Below are 27,203 nucleotides of genomic sequence, written 5' to 3' on the forward strand. Positions count from 1 at the left end.
GAAACAAATAATGAAACAGGGAGAACAATTCTCAAGTACCTGTACATAGATCTCTGATCAGACACTGAGTAGTACTGCTGGACATATAGAAACTAGCAGAGAAAACTGAGCAAGGGAACACAGGGAAGTGAGGGCATAAATACACAGGTGAACCGATAGACACAACGTCAACTCTTCCCTGACCCCTGCTACCAATCGAAATGGACTATCGATATGTCCTAAGTCTATAGATTTGTCTATAAACTTTACCCAATACCTGGAAAAGACAATATAAGATCTGATTACAGCTTCATGGAGGACTAGTCTAGCAGGCTGATAGTCTACACAGTATCTCAGGTCAGGGGGGTTAGGGGAGGTCTTTGACACCCCCACCCCATTCACAGTTCCACTTTTAAGTTCCACTGTAAAACCCATTCACCTCTCAGTCACTCAGGCGGTGAGGCAGGCACACTCCACTCCAGCTTCACTGGTAAGTGAGATGCTTGGTAAATATTAATACAGTCATCATTAGGCATACAACTTGATTGTGAGCTTAGAATTGTATGAGTTTGGAAGACCGTTCGTTCCAACTGGGCACTGAAGAAAATAAGGAATGTGCGTGGTGAGGATGAGTGTATTTAAACAGAAACCTGAAAGACCAGCCTTGCTAGGAAATCTAATATTTACTTCAGTGGAAAGGAAGGGAGGTCCCAATACAAAGAACCAGCTATGAAAGAGGAACACTGGATTCAGGAACAAACTGGTATCTGTCATCATACTGTCATCATGGCTCTCAGTCATACTGACTTTTGACACGACTTTTAGGACTATAGAAGATCAAGCATTACTTTTAAATAATGTTTTTTTTTAAGTGATCTAAAATATTTTACAAAATATAAAAGTGGACGGATGAAGAGTCCGAGACTTCTGTGACAGTCACAATGGTTCAAACTGTCCAACAGCTACACCATTAATATGGACACTGTTAAATTAATGAACACGCCACGGACACAGTTTGACTAGCCAGTTAACAGACACATTCTAATTGTGTTCCACTGTCGCTGCTGATTGTATCACCAGGGCAGAGAATAGGATAGGATAGGATAAACATGAATGTTCAATAATTTATTTTATTGAATGATTATTATGTCTGCAAAATGGTAAATGGTTATTTTGCCTAAAAAAACATAGTTTTCGCAAGACTTTGGTTCATTGGAGTGGACACAATGTTTTCAGTTTGGATCTATTAACTCTAACGGTACAGTGCTTCAATGGCATAGAGTCCTATATAAAACTTCCACCTGTCAGATCTATTGGGTTCAAAGTTGGCATAAGGTACTATACAATTGAGAAAAATCCCTATGACCTGGCAGCACCTCTTGGACTAAAATACCTCAAATGTTATCTCTCTGACCCTCTGGACCCTAGCATTTCAACAAACACAATTTTAACACTTTTAAAAGCACGTCATTCCTACTCTGGAGCAATGAACAGAGAAAGATACACAAACCCACAAGGTCATACGATGCATTAGCCATGAGTGAGAGAGTTTGTCACAGTTTATCAGCTCCTTATCAGAACACCATGTGACTCTTATGACACCGTTCTCATATTCCATTCCAATGCTCCAGGCACAAACCAGTTAAAAAAACCTGTCCAGTTCTAGAATACATTAGCTCATTCTGGTTCTTTAAAACAAATTACTACTAAATACGGTACACTCTAATCTTAATTCCAACCCTGATGTCACCAGACTAACCCAACTTTCCCAGTACACTACCATTTTACTGTTTCCTTTTGCAACACATCCTTCTATTTTACTGTGAATTCTTACGAGGGTCTTGAACCTCTCTATTTGTACTAATTCTACCAAGATTGCCTTAAAAACAAATACTTTACCTAAGAGTGTAACCCTATTTCCCATTGATTGATCATGGTTTTCAGATCTCCTAACAGTACTGTTTGTAAATCCAGCTGAACACAGACATTATGACTTCACAACCACTCCTGGGCCTGACTCAAAAAGCCATGCGTGGCTCAGTTGGTAGAGCATGGTGCCTGCAACGCAAGGGTTTGTGGGTTCGATTCGCACGGGGGACCAGTACAAAAATGTATGCACTCCCTTCTGTAAATCGCTCTGGATAAGAGTGTCTGCTAAATTACAAAGATGTAAATGTAAAAACAAGCCACTGAAGGACAATGCTGAAATAGATGATCTGTGGATTATGTTTCCTAGTGGCAGTCTGCACAAGACATACTGTTCAATGCCCCATATACAGTGAGGGAAAAAAGTATTTGATCCCCTGCTGATTTTGTACGTTTGCCCACTGACAAAGAAATGATCAGTCTATCATTTTAATGGTAGGTTTATTTGAACAGTGAGAGACAGAATAACAACAAAATAATCCAGAAAAACACATGTCAAAAATGTTATAAATTGATTTGCATTTTAATGAGGGAAATAAGTATTTGACCCCCTCTCAATCAGAAAGATTTCTGGCTCCCAGGTGTCTTTTATACAGGTTACAAGCTGAGATTAGGAGCACACTCTTAAAGGGAGTGCTCCTAATCTCAGCTTGTTACCTGTATAAAAGACACCTGTCCACAGAAGCAATCAATCAATCAGATTCCAAACTCTCCACCATGGCCAAGACCAAAGAGCTCTCCAAGGATGTCAGGGACAAGATTGTAGACCTATACAAGGCTGGAATGGGCAACAAGACCATCGCCAAGCAGCTTGGTGAGAAGGTGACAACAGTTGGTGCGATTATTCGCAAATGGAAGAAACACAAAAGAACTGTCAATCTCCCTCGGCCTGGGGCTCCATGCAAGAGTTGCAATGATCATGAGAACGGTGAGGAATCAGCCCAGAACTACACGGGAGGATCTTGTCAATGATCTCAAGGCAACTGGGACCATAGTCACCAAGAAAGCAATTGGTAACACACTACGCCGTGAAGGACTGAAATCCTGCAGCGCCCGCAAGGTCCCCCTGCTCAAGAAAGCACATATACATGCCCGTCTGAAGTTTGCCAATGAACATCTGAATGATTCAGAGGAGAACTGGGTGAAAGTGTTGTGGTCAGATGAGACCAAAATGGAGCTCTTTGGCATCAACTCAACTCGCCGTGTTTGGAGGAGGAGGAATGCTGCCTATGACCCCAAGAACACCATCCCCACCGTCAAACATGGAGGTGGAAACATTATGCTTTGGGGGTGTTTTGATGCTAAGGGGACAGGACAACTTCACCACATCAAAGGGATGATGGACGGGGCCATGTACCATCAAATCTTGGGTGAGAACCTCCTTCCCTCAGCCAGGGCATTGAAAATGGGTCGTGGATGGGTTTTCCAGCATGACAATGACCACACGGCCAAGGCAACAAAGGAGTGTCTCAAGAAGAAGCACATTAAGGTCCTGGAGTGGCCTAGCCAGTCTCCAGACCTTAATCCCATATAAAATCTATGGAGGGAGCTGAAGGTTCGAGTTGCCAAACGTCAGCCTCGAAACCTTAATGACTTGGAGAAGATCTGCAAAGAGGAGTGGAACAAAATCCTTCCTGAGATGTGAGAAAACCTGGTGGCCAACTACAAGAAACATCTGACCTCTGTGATTGCCAACAAGGGTTTTGCCACCAAGTACTAAGTAATGTTTTGCAGAGGGGTCAAATACTTATTTCCCTCATTAAAATGCAAATCAATTTATAACATTTTTGACATGCGTTTTTCTGGATTTTTGTTGTTGTTATTCTGTCTCTCACTGTTCAAATAAACCTACCATTAAAATTATAGACTGATCATGTCTTTGTCAGTGGGCAAACGTACAAAATCAGCAGAGGATCAAATACTTTTTTCCCTCACTGTACTTTTGTATTAAGCATACATCTCCACAGACCTTTGTTAATTGCTTGTGTGACATTATTGGACAGTCTTTACTTACAATGTCATTCGTACACAATATACTTTACTTATACATTTTTTCCAAGAAAATTGGTACATTGGAGTTTAGCCATATTATTTGCAGTAATATTTGTTCTGTCTCTTCTGGAAGATGAAATTGGAATTGTAAAAAAAGCGGACACTTTAATCGGAGTTCCGTTGTCAATTCACCAGAAATTGTTGGTTTTAAGCTGTATAACAACAAAAAGCCCCCTTCTGAACATTGGCCTCTCTTAGTAGCCTGCTGGAAAACCAGTTTGGATTTCAATATAATTTTGGTATAATGGAGGCTTTAAGAGAGATGTTTAATGCCTCATAGTTTTAACCCTCCAAACTCATGTTCATTATATAAATATGCCCATTTAACTTGATCTGGTTTGCCATTCCAAATAAAATGCAATATTTTTCTCGCATGACTTGAAAAAGGGTTCTCCTGGAGTCAGTAGAAGGTTTCCCAAATTCAGTCCTCGGGACCCCAATGGGTGCACGTTTTGTTTTTTGCCCAAACACTGCACAGCTGGTTCAAATATTCAACTAATCATCAAGCTTTGATAATTTGAATCTGCTTTGTAATGTTAGGGGTCCCGAGGACAGCGTTTGGGAAACTGCGATATCATTAGAGAATGAATCAGTGTAAGTCTCCTGTAGATGGACAGGTGTTTCCCTCTCCACAGTTTCAAGATCCTATCTATTTTGCTAAGTTTTCTATCAAAGTTAATAGTTGCAAGATTGCTCAACTTTTCCGGGATATGTACACCAAGCATATCAACTTCACCATTCACCCATTTAATTGGGAGACCACATGGCAATTTAAAGTTTGTGTCTTTTAGAGACCCAATCTATAATATAGTACACTTATCATTGTTTGGTTTTAGACCAGAGAATATGGCCCCTCAATATTGAAGATTGAGGACAAGAGAAAACTTGAATCATCAGCATACATTGATACTTTTGTCTCTAATCCTCCCAGAAATTGCCCCTTAATGTTATCATTAGATCTGATTTTTATAGCTAACAGTTTGATGGCCATAATAAATAAGTATGGTGACAGAGGGCAACCTTGTTTAACTCCTCTTGCCAATTAAAAGTTCTCAGAGAAGTTATTTATTATTTTACATAAAGTATTGTTGTCCATAACTTTTACCTATCTTATGAGATTCTCCAAAGTTAAACAAATCCAGCCACTTATAAACAGATTCTAGGCGTAATGTATTGAAGCCTTTCGCAAAATCTGCTATAAAGATTATAACTGGTTTCCCTGTATTCTTATATTTTTCTATTATTTCTAGTAGTTGTCTAATGTCTCCAATATATCTTCATTTTAAGAATCACTTCTGATCGTGATGAATAATGTCTGGTAGGACCTTTTTAAATCTATGAACAATAGATTTTGCAAATAATTTTGCATTGCAACATTGAAGGGTGAGGGGCCTCAAATTTTTTAAAAGATACTGAGCCCTTGTGCTGCCCCCCGGCTCCTGCTTCAGTAGGAGAGAGATCAGTCCCTCTTTTTGTGTGTCCGAAAGTTTGCCATTTATATACAAATATTAAAACATGATAGTAATGGATCTTTCAGTAGTTCATAAAAAGTTTGATATACAGTACCTTCAGAAAGTATTTACACCGCTTGACTTTTTCCATATTTTGTTGTGTTACAGCCTGAATTTAAAATGGATTAAATCAAAACATGCATCCTGTTGTCAACAAGGCACTAAAATAATACCGCAAAAAATGTGGCAAAGCAATTAACTTTTTCTCCTGAATACAAAGTGTTACGTTTGGGGCAAATCCAATACAACACATTACTGAGTACCACTATCCATATTTTCAAGCATGGTGGTGGCTGCATCATGTTATGGGTATGCTTGTCATCGTTATGGACTGGGGAGTTTTTCAGGATAAAACATTTAAGTAATGGAGCTAAGCACAGGCAAAATCCTAGAGGAAAACCTGGTTCAGTCTGCTTTCCACCAGACACTGGGAGATGAATTCACCTTTCAGCAGGACAATAACCTAAAAGACAAGACCAAATCTACACTGGAGTTCCTTACCAAGAAGACAGTGAATGTTCCTGAGTGGCCAAGTTGCAGTTTTGACTTAAATCTACTTGAAAATCTATGGCAAGACCTGAAAATGGTTGTCGAGCAATGATCAAATACCAATTTGACAGTGCTTGAAGAATTTTGAAAATAATATTGGTCAAATGTTTAACAATCCAGGTGTGCAAAGCTCTTAGAGACTTAACCAGAAAGACTCACAGCTGTAATCGCTGCTTCTAAAAAAGTATTGAGTCAGGGGTGTGAATACTTATGTAAATGAGATATTTCTGTATTTCATTTTCAATAAATGTGCTAACATTTCTAAAAACATGTTTTCATATTGTCATTATGGGGTATTGTGTGTAGATGGGTGAGGAAGAAAAAGAACTATTTTGAATTCAGGCTGAAACACAACAAACTGTGGAATAAGTATGAATATTTTATGATGGAATACCATCGAGGCCAGCGGTTTTTCCCGCCTGAAAGGAATCAATAATTGTTTTGTGTCGCAGATAGTTTAACATGATTTTTTGGGGAGAAGGATATCACAAAACTCATCGTCAAGTAAGCTTCTTTACCAGTTCTTCCCTCAGCAGCCTTTCTGGAACGGAGTGAATGGAATGGCATCAAACACATGGAAACCATGTATTTGATGTATTTGATACCATTTCAAAGAGTCCGCTCCAGCCATTGCCACAAGCCCAATCTCCCCAATTAAGGTGCCACAAACCTCCTGTGATGTAAGGGTTGGGATACAGCACAACATTATATTTCAATGCATGCTGTGTAGTGCCCTATAATGTTTGCTATTTATTTGTATTATTAATATTATTTTTATATTACCAGTTGGAAAAAAACATTTTGCATAATGCAATATACTTTGCAAGGGTGATTGATAGAGCAGCAGCATGCTATCACTAGAGATGAGAACTTTGTGATTCAATTAGTGACTTAGTGACTCACAACTTGATTGAAAGGCCCACCACCCTCAGAATGTATTGATTAAATGCCCAGACACATGTTGCGTCCAGGGCCAGGCTGCCCACCACCGTGCTTCAGTGTTCAGATCAGAGTTTGTCTTCCGCTGCAGCGCGTCTTGATCAGAAAACGGCAGAAGCCATCAGCACCTGCCACGTGCCAGAGCCAGAACGTGACATAGCTGAAATATTCATACTGCTCTGGTCAAGGCTCATATATGAAGCCCCACTAAACATCTTGGGGGCCGCTGAGCACTGAGACCTGGCGTGGCTGGCGGAGAGAGAGGAGGGGAGCTGCAGTGCTTGCTTGTGCTACAGGCAGTCTAAAGGGGGGGTTGTAATTTAACCTATGGCTGAAGGATAGGATTAGGTGTGCGTGTGCACACGCACTTATGCAGGAGAAAGTGAATAGTGCTTATAGTGGTTCTGAGACTGATTCAAGCGGAGGCTGCTGGCTGGGCCTGTTCAGCACACGTCTCTCTGACTGAGCCCACGTGATGTCACCACTGGCACTCAGCCTCTCTCTGGGGACACAGAGTGCTGCCAAGGGAACCTCATTCACCTCCATCACAACTTGACAAGTGTCCTCTGCTGTAGCAGTACTTTTGATCTGCTGCGAGGGGAATTTTTAAGGCGGCAAAGGAATCAAGTTATTTGCAAGTAATGACACACTCACCTTAGGAGTATATATATTTTGGACACACCTATTCATTCAAGGGTTTTTCTTTATTGTTACTATTTTTACATTGTAGAATAATAGTGAAGACATCAAAACTATGAAATAACACATGGAATCATGTAGTAACCAAAAAAGTGTTAAACAAATCAAAAATATATATATATTTGAGATTCTTAAAATAGCCACCCTTTGCCTTGATGACAGCTTTGCACACTCTTGGCATTCTCTCAACCAGCTTCATGAGGTAGTCACCTGGAATGCATTTCAATTAATAGGAGTGCCTTCTTAAAAGTTTATTTGTGGAATTTCTTTCCTTCTTAATGTGTTTAAGCCAATCAGTTGTGTTGTGACAAGGAAGGGGGGTATACAGAAGACAGCCCTATTTAGTAAAAGACCAAGTCCATATTATGGCAAGAACAGCTCAAATAAGCAAAGAGAAACGAGTCCATCATTACTTTAAGACATGAAGGTCAGTCAATACTGAAAATGTCAAGAACTTTGAACGTTTCTTCAAGTGCAGTCACAAAAAACGCGCTATGATGAAACTGGCTCTCATGAGGACCGCCACAGGAATGGAAGTTTGTCCTTTGGTCTGGAGTCCAAATTGGAGATTTTTGGTTCCAACCGCTGTGTCTTTGTGAGACGCAGTGTGGGTGAACGGATGATCTCCGCATGTGTAGTTCCCACCGTAAAGCATGGAGGAGGAGGTGTTATGGTGTGGGGGTGCTTCGCTGGTGACACTGTCCTTTGAATGTTTTGGTACCTACTGGAGAGCTCTTCTTTCTCTACACCCATTCAGCATCGTTCCCACCCTCTTAAGCTTTAGCCCCACCCATCTCTTTAAGGGTTGATCCGAGTGTTCTGTACTAAAAACAGCAGTCAAGCACCCATGCTAACTGGCTAACGTTGGCTATTTTGCTAGCTACTTCCATACACAAATGAGAGAACAGCTCACTGACCATTACTCGCCCTAGCAGAGCTGGTTAGGCTGTTTTTATGTTATCCAGAGTGTTGGTGACTGCAACTGTGCTGCTGGCAACAATTTACGCTTTTTTGCCTACGTTTACTGACACCGGCCATATTCAACGGGTGTTGGGCGTTCGTAAATGTGGCCGTTATTCTGCGCTCTGGCACACTCTGAAATCGGAGTAGATAGCCAGATAACCAGCTACGTCTATCAACAGTTGTCGCAGTGACATTCTATTGAAATGGTTACTTGCATAGTGGAGTCTTTTCTTAAGACATGTAGCTAGCTAGCTAGGTAAACAATTAACCATAATCCCAACTCATGACGTTACTACCCTGCATGAATCTGCAGGTAGCTAACCAACCAGGTTCAATGTTAGCTAGCTAACATTAGGCTATAACTAGTAAAGCAAACTGCTCTGAGATACAAATAATAAGATCATACATGTAACGTTAGCTAGCGAGCCAGCCAGCTAACGTTAGCTAGCTAGCTAACAGTACACTTTAACTTGAAATGAAACAACTTTCTTTCAAAATTAGAAACGTGTAATATCTGAAAATGTAGCTAGCTAGACTATCTTACCCGTATACATCATGGATGGACGCATCTCCCTGTCACGGATGCCATGGTTGCCCTTAGTTTGAAGATATAATCCGGAGACAGGTGTTTTCTCCATCTCCTTAGCTATCATACTCTAATTCCACTGATTTCAACACTCGGTCCTCCAGAAAGTGGAGAGCAACACTTATACAGAACTACTATGCAATACATTTTTTTTAAAGCCGCGTTAAGACAGGATTACCTACACATACTGACCAGCTCAAATAGACAGAAGCGTGCTATATGGCAGACCAATCCAAACTCATCTCTCGGCATGTCCAGCCCACTCATTATCTCAGCCAATCATGGCTAGCGGGAAGGTTAATGTATTTTTCTGTGGCTAAACCAACTAGGCTCATAATTTAAAATGTGTATTCGTATTTACAGATGGCATACAAGTTTGTTATTAAGGCACATTAAAGTTTGCATGTTCCAGAAGTCATTTCTGCCAAAAAACGCATTTTGATTTTTAATAATAATAATAATATGCCATTTAGCAGACGCTTTTATCCAAAGCGACTTACAGTCATGCGTGCATACATTTTGTGTATGGGTGGTCCCGGGGCTCGAACCCACTACCTTGGCGTTACAAGCGCCGTGCTCTACCAGTTGAGCTACAGAGGACCACAAAAAAAGTTTACGTTCAAATGGCTCTCCAGTGAAGTAGTGACCCACAACATACGCCTAGTTTCCTGAAACGAGTCACAAATGTGGAAAAAGTAAAGGGGTCTGAATACTTTCCGAAGGCACTGTATATAAATGCAACATTTAAAGTGTTGGTCCCATTTTAGATGAGCTGAAATAAAAGATCCCAGAAATTTTCCACACACACATAAAGCTTATTTCTCTCAAATGTTGTGCTAAAATTTGTTTACATCCCTGTTAGTGAGCATTTCACCTTTGCCAAGATAATCCGTCCACCTGACAAGTGTGACATATCAAGAAGCTGATTAAACAGCATGATAATTACACAGGTGCACCTTGTGCTGGGGACAATAAAAGGCCACTCTAAAATGCGCAGTTATGTCACACAACACAATGCCACAGATGTCTCAAGTTGAGGGAGCTTTTTCACCTGCAGGATCATCTGAAGAGGGGGAGCAGAGGTGCTGAGGAGTACTTCTGTCTGTAATAAAGCCCTTTTGTGCGAATAAAAATATTCTGATTGGCTTTCAAAAATGTAAACGCAACATGCAGTTCATAGAAGGAAATCAGTCAATGGAAATTAATTCATTAGGCCCTAATCTATGGATTTCACATGACTGGGCCTGGCTCCCCAGTGGGTGAGCCTATGCTCTCCCAGGCCCAGTCATGTGAAGTCCATAGATTAGGGCCTAATGAATTAATTTCCATTGACTGATTTCCTGCTATGAACTGTATGTTGCGTTTAAATTTTTGTTCAGTATATACATTACCAGTCAAAAGTTTGGACACACCTACTCATTCCAGGGTTTTTCTTTATTTTTACTATTTTCTATATTGTAGAATAATAGTGAAGACATCAAAACTATGAAATAACACATATGGAATCATGTAGTAACCCAAAAAGTGTTAAACAAATCAAAATGTATTTTATATTTTAGATTCTTCAAATAGCCACCCCTTGCCTTGATGACAACTTTGCACACTCTTGGCATTCTCTCAACCAGCTTCATGAGCTAGTCTCCTGTAATGCATTTCAATTATAATATAAAATAATAATAATATAATAAGCCATTTAGCAGACGCTTTTATCCAAAGCAACTTACAGTCATGTGTGCATACATTTTTACGTATGGGTGGTCCCGGGGATCGAACTCACTACCCTGGCGTTACAAGCGCCATGCTCTACCAATTGAGCTACAGAGGACCACAATTAACAGGTGTGCCTTCTTAAAAGTTAATTTGTGGAATTTCTTTCCTTCTTAATGCGTTTGAGCCAATCAGTTGTGTTGTGACTAGGTAGGGGTGGTATACAGAAGAGAGCCCTATTTGGTAAAAGACCAAGTCCATATTATGCTCAAATAAGCAAAGAGAAATGGCAGTCCATCATTACTTTAAGACATGAAGGTCAGTCAACCCAGAAAATGTCAAGAACTTTGAAAGTTTCTTCAAGTGCAGTCGCAAAAACCATCAAGCGCTATGATGAAACTGGCTCTCATGAGGCCCGCTACAGGAAAGGAAGACCCAGAGTTACCTCAGCTGCAGAGGATAAGTTCATTAGAGTTAACTGCACCTCAGATTGTAGCCCAAATAAATGCTTCACAGAGTTCAAGTAACAGACACATCTCAACATCAACTGTTCAGAGGAGACTGCGTGAATCAGGCCTTCATGGTCGAATTTCTGCAAATAAACCACTACTAAAGGACACCAATAAGAAGAAGAGACTTGCTTGGGCCAAGAAACATGAGCAATGGACATGGACATTAGACTGGTTTAAATCTTTCCTTTGGTCTGATGAGTCCAAATTTGAAATGTTTGGTTCCAACCCCTGTGTCTTTGTGAGACGCAGAGTAGGTGAACGGATGATCTCTGCATGTGTGGTTCCCACCTTGAAGCATGGAGGAGGAGGAGGTGTGATGGTGTTTGGCTGGTGACACTGTCTGTGATTTATTTAGAATTCAAGGCACACTTAACCAGCATGGCTACCACAGCATTCTGCAGCAATACGCCATCCCATCTGGTTTGCGTTTAGTGGGACTATCATTTGTTTTTCAACAGGACAATGACCCAACACAGCTCCAGGCTGTGTAAGGGCTATTTGACCAAGAAGGAGAGTGATGGAGTGCTGCATCAGATGGCCTGCCCTCCACAATCACCCGACCTCAACCCAATTGAGATGGTTTGGGATTAGTTGGATCGCAGAGTGAAGGAAAGGCAGCCAACAAGTGCTCAGCATATGTGGGAACTCCTTCAAGACTGTTGGAAAAGCATTACAGGTGAAGCTGGTTGAGAGAATGCCAAGAGTGTGCAAAGCTGTCATCAAGGCAAAGGGTGGCTACTCAGAAGAATCTCAAATATAAAATATATTTTTATTTGTTTAACACTTTTTTGGTTACTATATGATTCCATATGTGTTATTTCATAGTTTTGATGTCTTCACTATTATTCTACAATGTAGAAAATAGTAAAAATAAAGAAAAACCCTGGTATGAGTAGGTGTGTCCAAACTTTTGACTGGTACTGTATATGGTTCTTAATTTCAAACCACATTCAAACCTTTGAAATGACTAAGAAAATCTAAATATACACGTTCTCAATGATGATTGTGTGGCAGGTTTGTTTTGTTTTGCTGTTAGCATCCTTGACGATGAGTTCGGGTCTTCTGTCTTGTAAATGTCAAGTGTGTCTCTCCCTACCAAAGTCAGGACATTATGCATACACACAAAAGGGTAAGGAACCAGGTGAAATCTGATGCAGGCGGACATTGTTTGTCAGCGATAAACAAAGAATGCTGAGCAGACTGCCTAGCAACAGGTCCTCCATTTCAAAGCCCCTGTAAAGAGCATGTCCAAATCAAACACATTGGCTGAGTCCAGAATAACACCCTGTTTAATACACTATGGGCTCTCACTCAGCCAGGAATGTGACATCTCCCTTCGTTGGTAACAGACAGCGTGACAATGACAATGTCTCCATGTGTAAATACCAGCCAGCACCACCACTGTTCTGTTCTGCAGTGATCCCTTGATTCATCCCACTCAGGCACCATACAGCACTGTGTTGACAAATTTGATCTGTGTGTTGACTGCCCCCCTGGGCTTGGTTGTTAGGTTAGCCCCCTGGTTCTAACTACAAAGGACCGGCGTAGGTTAGCCCCCTGGTTCTAACTACAACGGACCGGCAGAGCTCTTCTACAGCAGGGCTTTGGCTCAACTCTATTGTGCCGTTACTGTCACTGAATCAGTGGGCGGGACGAGGCAGGTTACAGAACACCATAGGGCTGACACAGGCTAACTAGCATGAGGCTCATGTGGCTACAGTTTGTGATCCCTTAATCTGATCTAATCATTGTAAAGTACAGTAGACTAGTATAAGGTCTTAGCAGCCATGCAGGAATCTATCTGAAGGGCTGCCTCCCTCCCTCCCTGTTGATGACGTCTGTATGGGATAGCGGCCACTCAGGGACAGGATCTCCTAGCATCTCATGATGCCTCATCAGGAGTGGAACAACTAGGTACTCATAGGAGTCGGGCTCAGGCAGAATATCGGTAGGCCTAGCGACCCTAGTCTATATCTAGTCAGTATACACGGCTAATCATCATCAGTTGGCTAGTCCCGGTGTGGCGATGCTGTAACACACTTACATTGGGGGGGGGGGAACTCGACCCTTGTCTTTCACGAATGTTGAATCAAAATATAATTGAACATACTCTGCTGATTGTCTGTCTGGTTGATCCTTCAACTGGTCTAAATTTGAGACAACATTTCCACAGAAAAGTATTATTAAACCAACTTCAAAACGCTGGTCTCGGTGTGTGGCAATCAAGATATTTGCTCATGACCTACGCACGTGCACAAGACGGTATTTTGTCTAAAATCTGACCAGCTGAACAACCTACTGCACATACAACCCCCTAGTGTAAGTTCAAATGTATTATTATTCAACAATCTGGCTTGTAAGTAAGCTTTCCAAGTTTTTGCAGTGCTTTGTTTGACAGTATACCAAGAATTGGTATAACAGTCTGATTTATTAGGCAAACAATAAGCCTGCTATCAAACCAGTCATAATCAGTCCAAATCAGTAGCAGTATGTCCTATGACTTAATCAAAGTCCAAAGTAAGCTGATTCAATGAAACTATACTTGTCCAGCAGATACAGAAGAAGCTGAAGAAATGTAGGCCTGTTTTAAAAATGAATTATCCCAAGTGTAGTTATAACAGCATAGACCTCTATTCATTACACAACCACTTCCCGCCCCGGCTGGTGGTACGTACTTTTTCGCAGGCAGGCCTAGACGTTGCTACGTCACAGGCAGCGTGGCATTTATCAGTGTTTTTTTGAACCCGCTAGAGCCACCCCGACGCTGCTCTTTCAGACGTGTCTGTGCTTCAGTCACATTGGAGATCGAGAGGGACGGAGCCTGACAGAAAACTGAACCGTGCCAACCGCATCGTATTCGCCGTACCCACACAGACAACTCTGAATTTACATTAAATATGTCTATCACCATCTGCTGTCAAAAGCCCCAGGTAAGCTTTTATGTCTGCAAAATTTAGCTAGCGTATTGTCATTGTAGGCTACATCGTGTACGTAAGCTACTGGAGGAAATGGTTGCTAACGACGTGGACATGGCTAGTAAGGATCCAGCTTTAGTAAAATTAACGTCAGATTTTACCTTTTATAGCAGGTTAGGAGAATTTACGCAACAGGTTAGGCGAATTAACGTAGCAGGTTAGAATAATTAGGTTACGGTTAGGTAAAGGGTTAGTTTAAATGCAAACATTTCAACTTGACCAAACGAGGTGGTTTGTTTGGTTTTATACGCTGACCTCTGTGAGGTCGTTGTTCTAGATCTAGAATAGAGTTTTTACTGAACTATAGATGTTTTAACTTGAATCGTCGACGGTTGTTACGTTGTTGTTACATTGCGTCTTCCCGCCTTGTAGCGGGAGTACGCGGAATGGATGTACACGAGCTTGTCGTTGGCTACACAGCGGTTAGTGCAAGGACAATTTATCACAAATAAATCAGTGGACATTATGCTGCACCGCATACCAATTGTTAGTAGGTTTTTGCTAGAAAGACAATCTGTACTTTATAGTGAAAAACATGTCATATTGATTTGTGAAGTCGCTTTTCCAGACATGTTCTCACTGGCTGGCGGGGGGTGTCAGCAGACCTCTGGCAAGTTTCCCAGGCAGACCTACCACAAAATAGCTAATGTTAGCTAGTATCGTTCCGTTTTCCTATTTTGTAATACACAGCAATCGCCTCGTCTTAGTTTTTTTGTGTGCATAGTTAGTAGTGTAAAGTCAAGCTGATGAGATTTTGGCTCCACTGACCTACATTCTGACAGTAGGGGAACGGTAGACAAAGACATAGGCTAGTCACAGCGCCGGGGGCTGTGGTCAGCTCTCTCTATGGCGGGCACAATGATGCAAGAATGCTCTACTGTACGTTATACGCGCGCCCAGACTATGCTCAGTGACAGACTGGTTGAGCCAGCCAATAGAACTGCTTCAGAATGGGTGTTTGACCTATCATCTCCGAGGGGCGGTTGTTACACTCGCTGGTACTGCCCACAGACTGGGTTAGCAGCAAGGCAACACATGGGTACAATTAGTCCTTTTCGAGATTGATACATTGTACCACTATTTTCTTCCGTGTTACTCTTGGCATTATTTAAAGGAAAGGGTCACCCTTTTTGAATGTTATATTGTTTTTGTGCATCTCTGAGTGATGTTCTATCGATTCCCTGGGTCATGTCATGTTTTCATGTGTATCTGAGATATTGCGGTTCAAGCAGGCAGAAATCCGGCCGGTATGACGTGGAACTGTGATAAAGGCGCTCTCGCTACACTGGAAGTTAATAGGAAAACGACTTTTAGATCGCGAAAATATATATATTTTTAAAAAAATAGTCCGATTTCAATACTGGCCGATGTCATAACTTCGGGAGTATGTCTTCTCTCGAATGAGCCATTGATAATATTTTTAGCGATATTCCTACCTCCTAATTGTCTGCTTCTTTAGGCCAGGGTGCATTGCATGGTGCTGTTGCCAGAGATATTATAGAAAGGAGATAGGAATCCAATGAAGGAATGTATACCGCCCCACCCAGCAGACTGTCGACCAATCGCGTTCACGATGTCATGGTTCGTCACGCGGTTGCTAAGCTAATCGTCACGCAATCCCTTCTCAAAGTCGGTGTATATGTGGAGAAAATTGCCTATTTTCCTCGAAAGTACGTAATGTTACGATATTACAGGTAGCAAGTTAATTATCTCGCATCTCGGAAATGTAATGTTGTACTTCTTTTAACGAAATTCGTGAAAATGTTGGATTTTTGAGCTAGCGCCCAATAGACTCCCATTCACTCCTTTTAGGAGAGTGCTCCTTGTCCCAGAATGCACTGTGTGGCCCATTGACGTAGAATGGGCAACGTTTCCCATCTCCTCAAAAGTATGTCTGCTGTTGCGAATGTTAGACTCCCCTCTGTGAGGTGCATCGATCTGCAGGTTGAACATGGTGAGATTGTAGACTCCTAAATTGATAGGGAAGTTTGTTTAGGCGATTTTACAGCTAACTACCTATGTGACATGCTAATATTGTCTTTCGTATAATTGTGTGTAGCTATGTTTGCTAGCTAGCTACCTAGCCAGCCAACCTATAGAGAGAGCATTGCATTGTGGATTTTGTAGTCGACTTGAGCTGCAACGATTTTCCATGTTGCTACCAACCTTATTATAATGGAAAAATGAAAAATTTGTTCACAAAAAAATATTGTTCTCACATAGTAGTGTTATTTAACACTGTAAATTAAAGAAATGAGTGGGTTTGGGTGGATTTTTCCTTTAAAATAAATGTGTGCATTTACCTATCCATTTTTAGATTTGTTGGTAGTTTGGTCCATTCAATGAGTATTTCCAAAAAGCAAGCTTAAAAATGTCAAACTTGATGAAAATGTATATTTTCTTTAGTTTATCATACTACTGTCATCAACATTTTAATGAATTTTAACCACTTTAAAATGGACATACATCAATAATTTCAAAGCTCACTACATTAAATTACACATCATTTAAAAGCCTATTTCATAGTGTTACAAAGTCGACTATATTTAGTAACTTACTTTAAAGATGGTGAGTGGGTCTAAATGGGCATATGTCTAAATTCAGTGTACTCCCAAAAGTCAGACTCGTCCCACACACCAACTCATATTTCTCAGCTTCAGAAGCATCTGCATTCACCACATTTTGTGTGGTTATCCTTAGATATGTTCTCCAGACTTGCCCAGAGGGAATTGTTGATATATTTTATAAATAAAAAAAAAAAAAAACATTCTAGATAACATTTTATTTGGAAAAATGCGCTAAAAATGCATTTTACATACATGTCTTTAGTATTTTACAGATAGAAAGATGAAAAAAAAAGTTTTTATCCGCAATCTGCTATGGACAAGTCCGGTCTTGGAGTGTCTTAACAAAATGAAACCAAAATAATTAGGCTGACTTCATCCAGTGTCCAGAAATGGATTTACGTGATATGCAAATATGTGCATATTTAATGACATATCACCTTATTTGCATATTTTTTTATAAAATATTTCAGCAACTTTGTAATACAAAAAAGTTTTATATTTGTGTCTATGTTCAACTGGGAAAATGTTATTGTGATATAATTAAGGGCCATTTTTTCCCCCCTATGAGGGTGTGTTGCCTGGTCTTAAAGATACTCCAGCCTCTCTAGCACCTCATTTACTTAACAAAAGGCACATCTCAATAGGTGGTCCAAGTATCCTCATGACATCCATGATATCCAATGCTCTGGTTTCTGTGAAAATAGAACCTCAATGATTGTGATTTTTACATCCCGGCGTAGCTTTTTTTTTTTTTTTTACATTTTAGCAGACGCTCTTATCCAGAGCGACTTACAGTTAGTGAGTGCATAAATTTTCATACTGGCCCCCTGTGGGAAACGAACCCACAAACCTGGCGTTGCAAGCGCCATGCTCTACCAACTGAGCTACAGGGGGCTTGCTGTATTTGTAATTTTATATAATGGGTGGAAATACTAGAATGTGAAAGCTTGGGCGTGGCAATCTGCTGTACTAGCCTACTGCTCGGGATGTCATTCTGTTCCACTGTGGGCTGGCTCTAGCATTCTGGGGACCTCTGATTGTTGTCTGTTTTCTGCACCATTGTGATTTAAACAGTCAAATGGAAACCTAGAGAAAAAACGTTTAGAAAACGAGTAACCCTCTATGGCAGTGTCTCATTTTTTCCTCCCCTGCCTGTTTCTCTACCTGTCTGATAATATGCATATTTTTCTTAGCCTGTCTATACCTCAATCTTACTATCGCTTCATCTCTCTCTCGATCTCCCCCGGTCTGTCTCGCTCATCGACACCCTCCTTCTCTTCCCAAAGATTTGGCCTGTTGTGATCAAGTCGTCCTCTTGACTGCTCTGATTTCTCTAAACGAACGGTCTAATTAATGTGAACGTGCTTACCAGCATCTACTCTTATTAATGTATATTTCCTCTAGTCTCTACACTCTCTATTTATTCTACTCCGGCCACCTGATCTTAAAGGTTAAAGCAGATTATTAAAGTGAAGGAACAGGGTTAGACAATTTTGCTTATCATTCACACATAATCAACCCCTGAAATGTAGACAGACTAACAGGGTTGGCATGCTGAATTGTTTGTGGTCTATACCCACCCCCACCCGTTCAGAATGATTATCGGAATCCGGGGAGTGATGGTTTAGTTAGGAATGAAAATCCTGTGTCCCTGTGATTGGGAAAGAAAGGTGGAGAGCTGTGGAAGGAGCAGAGAGCGAGGTGGAGAAGAGAGGTATAGAGGGATTTAGGAGAATGAGGCAGGCAGGGGATAGAAAGAAGAAGAGGGAGGAGTCAGAGGGCGGGGGAGTGAATGGACGGGTCAGGAAAGGAACCTAAAGGAGCAGAGAGGCAGTGGTGCATTCAGAAGGAGTTTCCTGCCAGATGTTGCACAACTCTTAGTGGGCCGACCGACCCACATCTGTACAGACGGGGGGCTGTGGCCTCACTGACCCCCAACACACACTGCATACTGTACACTGGCATACAAACAGACCCTTGATTCAACTGTTGCTAACATGCTCAGGCACGGACATACACACAGTTACACACACATTCCATTTTATAACCAGTCTGGCCCACTCTTGTAACTTCATTCTGCATGCAAGCTATGGCACATCCACCAGCCTAACACACACACACAGTGGGCGGGAGACACACCAGAACACACCAGATGTAGACCGTGCCTCAGTCTGGTGTAAGTCATGTGACATGCTGTTCTTTTCCACAGCAATGCAATGCATTTTTCATAGTTTCCTTTCTTCCTCCTCCTATACTCCCGACAAGCCATATGTGGAAATGGCGCGCTTTTCTATGTTTTGTAGTAATAAAGATAAAGGAAGATGAGTGTTTCCAATGACATCAGTCGGCAATACCTACTCCGAATTGGTTGAAGTCACATGATGCACACCGATGTCATTGGAAACCCTCATCTTCTCTCTTTTACTACAAAACAGAACGTGCCATTTTGACATACAGTGCATTTCCAAATGTTCTTACATTACAGCCTTATTTTTAAATGGATTCAATTGTTTACCAAATAATGACAAAGCCAAAAAAAAAAAAGTGTTTTATTTTTTTAAATATAAGAAACTGAAATATTACATTTACATAGATATTCAGACCCTTTACTCAGTACTTTGTTGAAGCACCTTCATTTCAAGGGCTAGGGAAAGACAGTTTGTGTCAATGTGTGTGTATGTATACAGTGCATTCGGAAAGTATTGAGACACCTTCCCCGTTTCCACATTTTGTTACGTATTCTAAAATTGATTACAAAAAAAGAATCCTCATCAATCTACACACAATTACCCAATAATGACAAGGTGAAAACAGGTTTTTTGACATTTTAGCAAATTTATAAAAAAAAAAAAAAAACAGAAATACCTTATTTACATAAATATTCAGACCCTTTTGCTATGAGACTCGATAATTGAGCTCAGGTGCATCCTGTTTCCATTGATCATCCTTGAGATGTTTCTACAACTTGATTGGCGTCCACCTGTCGTAAATTCAATTGAATTTACCACAGGTGGACTCTAAATTTGCAAGATTGACTAAAAACCTGTTTTCGCTTTGACATTACGGGGTATTGTGTGTAGATTGATGAGGATTTGTTTTTTTTTTTACATCCATTTTAGAACAAGGCTGTAACGTAACAAAATGTGGAAAAAGTCAAGGGGTCTGAATACTTTCCGAATGCACTGTATATACAGTACCTGTCACACCTACTCATTCAAGGGTTTTTCTTAATTTTTATTATTTTCTTTAGAATAATAGTGAAGACATCAACTATGAAATAACAAAAAGTGTTAAACAAATCAAAATATATTTTACATTTTAGATTCTTCAAATAGCCACCCTTTGCCTTGATGACAGCTTTGCATTCTCTCAACCAGCTTCACCTGGAATGCTTTTCCAACAGTCTTGAAGGAGTTCCCACATATGCTGAGCACTTGTTGGTTGCTTCACTCTGCGGTCCAACTCATCCCAAACCATCTCATTTGGGTTGAGGTCGGGTGATTGTGGAGGCCAGGTCATCTGATGCAGCACTCCATCACTCTCCTTCTTGATCAAATATCCCTTACACAGCCTGGAGGTGTGTTGGGTCATTGTCCTGTTGAAAAACAAATGATAGTCCCACTAAACACAAACCAGATGGGATGGCGTATTGCTGCAGAATGCTGTGGTAGCCATGCTGGTTAAGTATCCCTTGAATTCGAAATAAATCACAGACAGTGTCACCAGCAAATCACTCCCACACCATCACTCCTCTTCCTCCATGCTTCACGTTGGGAACCACACATGCGGAGATCATCTAGACAATTATATTTTTTCAGTGCTAAGTAAGACCACAGAGATGGTTGCATATGATTAAAAAAGTAAGCTATTTCAGCTAACATATCCAGGTAATGCATGATTGATTTCTTTTTGCATATTGGCCTATAGGCTATATTATTTACCACCTGAGGAAGTGGGAACTCAAAACACTTACCTAGATTGCTAACTCTAAATATGATATTGTTGCTATAAGCCATGTATGCTAATTTATCATATATCAGTAAATGTTGTCCTACAAAAACTTTCCAGCGCTACGCCTAGGCTACTTGATGTAGGCCTATTCACTGCAAATGGCGCGCTCTGCTCCGCTCTACGGGCGCATCCAAACCATACTACAGCCTACTCTCGTTGTAAATTGGTGCCATGAAAACAATATTAAGAAGTGAGAAATACATTCAATACATTATATAAAGATGTGACTCTCCTCTCTGTAACTAGAACAATAGTACCGTATTTTCCGCACTATAAGGCGCACTTAAAAGCCTTTCATTTTCTCAAAAAACGACAGTGCGCCTTATAATCCGGAGCGCCTTATGTATGGATCAATTGGTTAATTGGTTGATCCATACTGGTTGTACACGGCGCTCAAGGTGCTCTGTCAAAATGTTTCAGTATGAAAAACCAATAAAAACAATTTAATAATAATGAAATGTTTCAGTACGACTGGTAAACTACAAAGCCGCACCACTTGCAGCATTACGGTAGCCAGTACACACCGGTATTGTGCTTACTCACAGTCCCACACCACTTGTGTGTGTATAAAGACCCCAAAATGGCACCTTTCAAGAGACACGCTTACGACGCAGAGTTCAAGCTCAAGGCTGTCGGTCATGCAGTAGAATATGGGAATAGAGCAGCAGCGAGAGAATTCAACATTAATGAATCAATGGTACGGAAATGGAGGAAGCAAGAAGATGACCTGCGCCAAGTAAAGAAGACTAAACAGAGTTTCCCGCGGGAACAAAGCGAGATGGCCACAGTTAGAGGACAAACTCGAACAGTGGGTTGTTGAACAGAGAGCAGCAAGTAGAAGCGTCTCTACAGTCACTATTCGAATGAAGGCAACAGCGCTAGCACGGGGACATGACAATCGATGAATTTCGAGGCGGTCCTTCTTGGTGCTTTCGTTTTATGAAAAGACGTAATCTCTCCATCCGCACACGAACTACCGTCTCGCAGCAACTGCCAAAAGATTACCAAGAAAAGCTGGTCACTTTCCGCGCATACTGCAAAAATAAGATCACTGAAAAGAAGATCCGGCCAGAGCACATCACCAACATGGACGAGGTTCCACTCACCTTTGATATTCCCGTGAACCGCACTGTGGAGAAAACGGGGACCAGTACGGTGTCTGTACGTACCACAGGGAATGAGAAGTCATCCTTCACTGTAGTTCTCGCCTGCCAGGCTAATGGCCAGAAACTTCCACCCATGATTATTTTCAAGAGGAAGACCTTGCCAAAAGATAACTTTCCAGCCGGCGTCGTCATCAAAGCTAGCCCGAAGGGATGGATGGATGAGGAAAAGATGAGTGAGTGGCTGAGAGAAATTTACGTCAAGAGACCGGGTGGCTTTTTCCACACAGCTCCGTCCCTATTGATCTACGACTCAATGCGCGCCCATATCACCGATGCTGTCAAAAAACAAGTGAAGCAAACTAATTCGGAGCTTGCCGTCATTCCGGGTGGATTAACTAAAGAACTCCAGCCGCTAGATATTGGTGTCAACAGGGCGTTCAAAGCTAGACTGCGAGCTAAGTGGGAGCAGTGGATGACAGAAGGCGAACACACGTTCACCAAGACGGGGAGACAGCGCCGGGCGACTTACGCCACTATCTGCCAATGGATCGTGGATGCCTGGGCTGATATATCGGTCTCAACTGTGGTCAAAGCTTTCACGAAGGCAGGAATAATATCTGAACTGCCAGGCAACAGCAGCGACACTGACTCGGATAATGACGAGAGGGAGCCGGGCAGGTTGGATGCCGTAGTCGCCCAACTGTTCAATTCGGACACTGAAGAAGAAGAATTCGAGGGGTTCGTGGATGGGGAATGAACTGAAAAAGTGAGCTTTACGTGTTATATGTAACTGAACAATGTTGAGTTATGCACTAACGTTTGATTTAGTGGTATCAGACTGTTTCTTTTACTACGTGTTTACTGAATCAGGGAAAGGTTCCCCTCCACGTTTGGGAGAAGAGTGAGCAAGGCTGGGAGATATTGTTAATATGCACATTAACGTTTGAACAACATTACCATGGGAGTGAACGGAGTTGTCAGAACGGCTTAATAAAGTTTGACTTTATCTGACTGTTTTGTTGACATTCCTTTTAGCACAGCTCCATCTAGTGGATGCATAACGCAACCCCAGTCAATTCGTTTGACTACAGTATCTTCTATTCTATGCGCCTTATAATCCGGTGCGCCCTATATATGAAAACAGTTCTAAAATAGGCCATTCATTGAAGGTGCGCCTTATAATCCGGTGCGCCTTATAGTGCGGAAAATACGGTAGTTGCTTTGAAAACTGTATTTTTCCCACATTTGCGTTTTGAGCAATGCTTGTGCTTCTCAGAATGCATCTCTCCCTCCTCCGTGTGCATGGTGGGGAGAGGGCGTGAGAGTGGCTCTCTCACACAGCAGCAGACAACGAAACGGGGACAGGCAGATATCAACATAATGCCTATTACTGTTGACCAAATAATGGTTTTCGAACGATCTACAGGAACGTTGTGTAGCAAAATCACGAATTACCGACTTACGCAAAATGATTCAGTAAGAGGAAGGCAATGTCTGTGTCAGTTTATCGTCCCAGCTCTAACACGCAATCATAAAATCACTATTTTTTGTTGTTGTTGTTGCTTGATTCAATTTAGCTTTCTCCCAAATTCAGTTTTCTCCATTTTAGTTTTTCCAGATTTCAGTTTTTCCCTGTTTTGTTTTTCAGGTTTTCGCTCTCGAAATCACACGTTTTAATAGAAAAACAAAGTTTGAAGTTCTAAGTCTACATCAATGCTTAAACCACACCAGGAGACCACTTTTGAGGTCTGGGAGTAGCTACCCTTTAATTCAATTGCACACCAGCCAGAAACTGTTTGGTTAGCAATGTTTCTGTAGCGCTCATTTGATTGCAGAGTTTGCAAAACAAATGGCCACTGGATTGATGCAAATAATCATGATTTCATTCTGCCAGGTAGGCGTAGACTACTTTGTAGTTAACATTTAATTGAGACGGTTTTCGGGAAAGCCTTTCCATCTACCAGAAGATGGTTGTCATGACATTAGCATAATCGCTAACGGCTACACAAAGTTGTAGACAAACAGAACACACACAGACAGGGCATTCCTGTGCTGTTCATTGCCTCTAAAGAAAGTTTAAGGAAAATATGAATCACTGATGCATTTTGTTCATGTTTTATGATAATCTTGGGCAAATGAAAGGTCCAATGCAGCTGTTTTTATCACCATCAAACAAGCTGAAATTTCAGGTGTTCTTTAAAAAAACAACTTTTAAACTAAAAGGGCATGATAATTTTCACTCTATTATTCCGTCCTCATAGTGCTGAAATATACACTACCAGTCAAAAGTTTTAGAACACCTACTCATTCAAGGGTTTTTCTTTTCTTTTTTTACTATTTTCTACATTGTAGAATAATAGTGAAGACATCAAAACTATGAAATAACGCATATGGAATCATGTAGTAACCAAAAAAGTGTTAAACAAATCAAAATATATTTGAGATTCTTCAAATAGCCACCCTTTGCCTTGATGACAGCTTTGCACACTCTTGGCATTCTCTCAACCAGCTTCACCTGGAATGCTTTTCCAACAGGCTTGAAGGAGTTCCCACATATGCTGAGCACTTGTTGGCTGCTTTTCCTTCCCTGCGGACCGACTCATCCCAAACCATCTCAATTTGGTTGAGGTCAGGGGAATGTGGAGGCCAGGTCATCTGATGCAGCACGCCATCACTCTCCTTCTTGGTCAAATAGCCCTTACACAGCCTGGAGGTGTGTTAGGTCATTGTCCTGTTGAAAAACAAATGATAGTCCCACTAAGCCCAAACGAGATGGGATGGTGTATTTCTGCAGAATGCTGTGGTAGCCATGCTGGTTAAGTGTGCCTTGAATTCGAAATAAATCACAGACCGTGTCACCAGCAAATCACCCCCACACCATAACACCTCCTCCATGCTTTAAGGTGGGAAATAGACATGCGGAGATCATCCGTTCACCCACACCGTCTCACAAAGACACGGCGGTTGGAACCAAACATTTCCAATTTGGACTCCAGATCAAAGGACAAATATCCACCGGTCTAATGTCCATTGCTCGTGTTTCTTGGCCCAAGCAAGTCTCTTCTTATTATTGGTGTCCTTTAGTAGTGGTTTCTTTGCAACAATTCGACCATGAAGGCCTGATTCACGCAGTCTCCTCTGAACAGTTGATGTTGAGATGTCTGTAAACTGGCATTTATTTGGGCTGGTAACTCTAATGAACTTATCCTCTGCAGCAGAGGTAACTCTGGGTCTTCCATTCCAGTGGCGGTCCTCATGAGAGCCAGTTTCATCATAGTGCTTGATGGTTTTTGCGACTGCACTTTAAGAAACTTTCAAAGTTCTTGAAATGTTCCGTATTGACTGACCTTAATGTAATGATGGACTGTCGTTTCTCTTTGCTTATTTGAGCTGTTCTTGCCATAATATGGACTTGGTCTTTTACCAAATAGGGCTATCTTCTGTATACCGCCCCAACCTTGTCGCAACACAACCGATTGGCTCAAACGCATTAAGAAGGAAAGAAATTCCACAAATTAACTTTTAAGAAGGCACACCTGTTAATTGAAATGCATTCCAGGTGACTACCTCATGAAGCTGGTTGAGAGAATGCCAGGAGTGTGCAAAGCTGTCATCAAGGCAAAGTGTGGCCATTTTGAAGAATCTCAAATATATTTAGATTTGTTTAACACTTTTTTGGTTACTACATGATTCCATATGTGTTATTTCATAGTTTTGATGTCTTCACTATTATTCTACAATGTAGAAAATAGTAAAAATAAAGAAAAACCCTTGAATGAGTACCGTATTTTCCGCACTATAAGGCGCACCGGATTATAAGGCGCACCTTCAATGAATGGCCTATTTTAGAACTGTTTTCATATATAGGGCGCACCGGATTATAAGGCGCATAGAATAGAAGATACTGTAGTCAAACGAATTGACTGGGGTTGCGTTATGCATCCACTAGATGGCGCTGTGCTAAAAGGAATGTCAACAAAACAGTCAGATAAAGTCAAACTTTATTAAGCGTTCTGACAACTCCGTTCACTCCCATGGTAATGTTGTTCAAACGTTAATGTGCATATTAACAATATCTCCCAGCCTTGCTCACTCTTCTCCCAAACGTGGAGGGGAACCTTTCCCTGATTCAGTAAACACGTAGTAAAAGAAACAGTCTGATACCACTAAATCAAACGTTAGTGCATAACTCAACATTGTTCAGTTACATATAACACGTAAAGCTCACTTTTTCAGTTCATTCCCCATCCACGAACCCCTCGAATTCTTCTTCTTCAGTGTCCGAATTGAACAGTTGGGCGACTACGGCATCCAACCTGCCCGGCTCCCTCTCGTCATTATCCGAGTCAGTGTCGCTGCTGTTGCCTGGCAGTTCAGATATTATTCCTGCCTTCGTGAAAGCTTTGACCACAGTTGAGACCGATATATCAGCCCAGGCATCCACGATCCATTGGCAGATAGTGGCGTAAGTCGCCCGGCGCTGTCTCCCCGTCTTGGTGAACGTGTGTTCGCCTTCTGTCATCCACTGCTCCCACTTAGCTCGCAGTCTAGCTTTGAACGCCCTGTTGACACCAATATCTAGCGGCTGGAGTTCTTTAGTTAATCCACCCGGAATGACGGCAAGCTCCAATTAGTTTGCTTCACTTGTTTTTTTGACAGCATCGGTGATATGGGCGCGCATTGAGTCGTAGATCAATAGGGACGGAGCTGTGTGGAAAAAGCCACCCGGTCTCTTGACGTAAATTTCTCTCAGCCACTCACTCATCTTTTCCTCATCCATCCATCCCTTCGGGCTAGCTTTGATGACGACGCCGGCTGGAAAGTTATCTTTTGGCAAGGTCTTCCTCTTGAAAATAATCATGGGTGGAAGTTTCTGGCCATTAGCCTGGCAGGCGAGAACTACAGTGAAGGATGACTTCTCATTCCCTGTGGTACGTACAGACACCGTACTGGTCCCCGTTTTCTCCACAGTGCGGTTCACGGGAATATCAAAGGTGAGTGGAACCTTGTCCATGTTGGTGATGTGCTCTGGCCGGATCTTCTTTTCAGTGATCTTATTTTTGCAGTATGCGCGGAAAGTGACCAGCTTTTCTTGGTAATCTTTTGGCAGTTGCTGCGAGA

General features: G+C 41.5%; 1 protein-coding gene across 2 annotated transcripts in view; it reads left to right on the top strand.

Moving 5' to 3' along the window:
- Window positions 1-448: 448 nt before the first annotated feature.
- ivns1abpa (influenza virus NS1A binding protein a) overlaps window positions 449-27,203 on the top strand; it is a 53,324-nt gene continuing 26,569 nt past the window's right edge. Inside the window, exon 1 of one of the 2 annotated variants that reach the window (XM_041840518.2) lies at window positions 449-469. The gene's annotated coding sequence lies outside the window, so the exon portion shown is untranslated. Of the gene's footprint in view, window positions 470-14,165; window positions 14,354-27,203 lie in introns of those variants that run through there. The other variant, XM_041840515.2, reaches the window with a different exon arrangement.

The sequence above is a fragment of the Coregonus clupeaformis genome, chromosome 20 (genome assembly GCF_020615455.1).
Source record: "Coregonus clupeaformis isolate EN_2021a chromosome 20, ASM2061545v1, whole genome shotgun sequence".
In the NCBI taxonomy this organism is placed as follows: Eukaryota; Metazoa; Chordata; class Actinopteri; order Salmoniformes; family Salmonidae; genus Coregonus; species Coregonus clupeaformis.